Source organism: Nyctereutes procyonoides, unplaced genomic scaffold, assembly GCF_905146905.1.
Source record: "Nyctereutes procyonoides isolate TBG_1078 unplaced genomic scaffold, NYPRO_anot_genome, whole genome shotgun sequence".
Taxonomy (NCBI): Eukaryota; Metazoa; Chordata; class Mammalia; order Carnivora; family Canidae; genus Nyctereutes; species Nyctereutes procyonoides.
The window spans coordinates 4,898,562-4,902,181 of NW_026575041.1; the positions used below are offsets into that span (position 1 = coordinate 4,898,562).

Genomic DNA, 3,620 nt, shown 5'->3' on the forward strand with positions numbered 1-3,620 from the left:
TCTAACAAGAACTGCCTGCTTAGGCCAGGTCCTTCCAGCCCTATGCTGTCAGTACTTGAACTCACCTTCACTTTTATGAGAACACTCTGCATGAAAACAAAAACAAAAACAAAAAACAAAACAACAACAACAACAAAAAAAAAAACATAGGGGCACCTGGGTGGCTAGGTTGGTTAAGCATCAGACTCTGGATTTCAGCTCAGGTCATGATCTCAGGATCATAAGACCGAGCCCAGCCTTAGGCTCCGTGCTCAGTGGGGAGTCTGCTTGAAGATTTCTCTCCCTCTCCCTTTGCCCTTTCCCTACTGCTCATGCTCTCTCTCTCTAAAAAATAAATCAGTGCTCGCTTTGGCAGCACATAGACTAAAGTTGGAACGATACAGAGAAGATTAGCATGGCCCCTGTGCAAGGATGACACGAAAAAGAAATAAATCAATCTTTAAAAAAAAAAACATAAAGTCAGACAAATGACAAATGGAGGAAACATTTATACACAAGACAAAATGCTAATTCCTTTAATGTTTTTATAAAGCAATAAGAAAAATACCTTTGTGGGGAGGGAGGGGCAAGATGGCGGAAGAGCAGGGTCCCCAAATCACCTGTCCCCACCAAATTACCTAGATAACCTTCAAACCATCCTGAAAATTTACGAATTCGGCCTGAGATGTAAAGAGAGACCAGCTGGAATGCTACAGTGAGAAGAGTTCGCGCTTCTATCAAGGTAGGAAGACGGGGAAAAAGAAATAAAGGAACAAAAGGCCTCCGAGGGGGAGGGGCCCCGCGAGGAGCCGGGCTGAGGCCGGGGCGAGTGTCCCCAGGACAGGAGAGCCCCGTCCCGGAGGAGCAGGAGCTGCACCAACCTTCCCGGGCGGGCGGAAAGGGGCTCGCAGGGAGTTGGAGCAGGACCCAGGAGGGCGGGGATGCCCTCGGGCTCCCGGGGACACTAACAGACACCTGCGAGCGCAGGGAGAGTGCTCCGAGCTCCCTAAGGGCTGCAGCGCGCACGGCGGGACCGACCGGAGCAGCTCGGAGGGGCTCGGGCGGCGGCTCCGCGGAGGGGGCTGCGGGGCGGGAGCGCGAATCCCACAGCGCAGGCCCCGGAGCACAGGGCGCCGGGACACAGCCCAGGATCCGGCCTCCCCCGGGACAGGCAGAGGCCGGGAGGGCCCAGGACAGCGAGGACGCTCCTGCCCCGAGCTGAGCAGATCAGCGGCCCCGCCCCGGAGCCTCCAGGCCCTGCGGACGGAGAACCGAGAGCCCCGAGCCCGGTAGTTCCTGCGGAGGCTGAATCCAGGCTTCCAGAGTTGCCGTAGCAACTGCTGCTGTTCCTCCTGGGGCCTGGCGGGGTAAACAACCCCCGCTGAGCCCGGCAGCAGGCAGGGGCAGAGCAGCTCCCCCAAGTGCTAACACCTGAAAATCAGCACAGCAGGCCCCTCCCCCAGAAGACCAGCTGGACGGACCAGTGATACTCCCCCGTGTTCCAATACAACTTGTTTTTGGCCACTCTGCACTGAGCAAAATGACTAGAAGGAAAACCTCACTTCAAAAGAAAGAATCAGAAACAGCCCTCTCTCCCACAGAGTTACAAAATCTGGATTACACTTCAATGTCAGAAAGCCAATTCAGAAGCACTATTCTACAGCTACTGGTGGCTCTAGAAAAAAGCATTAAGGCCTCACGAGACTTCATGACTGCAGAATTTAGATCCAATCAGGCAGAAATTAAAAATCAACTGAATGAGATGCAATCCAAACTAGAAGTCCTAACGACGAGGGTTAACGAGGTGGAAGAACGAGTGAGTGACATAGAAGACAAGTTAATGGCAAAGAGGGAAACTGAGGAAAAAAGAGATAAACAATTAAAGAACCACGAAGACAGATTAAGGCAAATAAATGACACTCTAAGGAAGAAAAACCTACGTTTAATTGGGGTTCCCGAGGGCGCCGAAAGGGACAGAGGGCCAGAATATGTATTTGAACAAATCCTAGCTGAAAACTTTCCCAATCTGGGAAGGGAAACAGGCATTCAGATCCAGGAAATAGAGAGATCCCCCCCTAAAATCAATAAAAACCGTTCAACACCTCGACATCTAATAGTGAAGCTTGCAAATTCCAAAGATAAAGAGAAGATCCTTAAAGCAGCAAGAGACAAGAAGTCCCTGACTTTCATGGGGAGGAATATTAGGGTAACAGCAGACCTCTCCACAGAGACCTGGCAGGCCAGAAAGGGCTGGCAGGATATATTCAGGGTCCTAAATGAGAAGAACATGCAACCAAGAATACTTTATCCAGCAAGGCTCTCATTCAAAATGGAAGGAGAGATAAAGAGCTTCCAAGACAGGCAGGAACTGAAAGAATATGTGACCTCCAAACCAGCTCTGCAAGAAATTTTAAGGGGGACTCTTAAAACTCCCCTTTAAGAAGAAGGTCAGTGGAACAATCCACAAAAACAAGGACTAAATAGATATCATGATGACACTAAACTCATATCTGTCAATAGTAACTCTGAACGTGAATGGGCTTAATGACCCCATCAAAAGGCGCAGAGTACCATGGACTTTCTTCAGAGACTTAGAACAAATTATTTTAAGATTCGTGTGGAATCAGAAAAGACCCCAAACAGCCAGGGGAATTTTAAAAAAAGAAAACCATATCTGGGGGCATCACAATGCCAGATTTCAGGTTGTACTACAAAGCTGTGTTCATCAAGACAGTGTGGTACTGGCACAAAAACAGACATATAGATCAATGGAACAGAACAGAGAACCCAGAAGTGGACCCTGAACTTTATGCTCAACTAATATACGATAAAGGAGGAAAGACGATCCACTAGAAGAAAGACAGTCTCTTCAATAAATGGTGCTGGGAAAATTGGACATCCACATGCAGAAGAATGAAACTGGACCACTCTCTTGCACCATACACAAAGATAAACTCAAAATAGATGAAAGATCTAAATGTGAGACAAGATTCCATCAAAATCCCAGAGAAGAACTCAGGCAACACCCTTTTTGAACTTGGCCACAGTAACCGGAGAAGGACAAACAGTGTATGTTCTCATTCATTTGGGGAATAGGAATAATAGCGAAAGGGAATATAAGGGAAGGGAGAAGAAATGTGTGAGAAATATCAGAAAGGGAGACAGAACATAAAGACTTCTAACTCTGGGAAATGAACTAGGGGTGGTGGAGGGGGAGGAGGGCGGGGGGTGGGGGTGAATGGGTGACGGGCACTGAGGGGGACACTTGATGGGATGAGCACTGGGTGTTATTCTGTATGTTGGTAAATTGAACACCAATAAAAATTAATTTATAAAAAAAAAAAAGAAAAATACCTTTGTTCATATTCTTTATCCAATTAGAAAATTTAAAAAAAAGAAAAATTTACAAAAAAGAGAAAAACAAACATTTTTATATCTGTGAAAAGATGGCTTAATCTCACCCAAAACAGAAGAAAAATAAACTAAGCAGTGATCTATGCCCCTCAGATTGGCTTAGACCGAAATGGATATATTTATGAGAGATCTATTTGCATGTGTTCACAATAATAGGTAAGGATATTCATTACAGCATTGTTTGGAGCTGCAAAGGACCAGACAGTAATGATTTTAGTTTGAGGACC

General features: G+C 46.8%; 1 non-coding gene across 1 annotated transcript; it reads left to right on the forward strand.

Moving 5' to 3' along the window:
• Positions 1–339: 339 nt before the first annotated feature.
• LOC129506836 (U6 spliceosomal RNA) lies at positions 340–442 on the forward strand. The gene has a single exon (XR_008663870.1). It is a non-coding gene; the product is annotated as a U6 spliceosomal RNA (small nuclear RNA).
• The last annotated feature ends 3,178 nt before the right edge of the window (positions 443–3,620 follow it).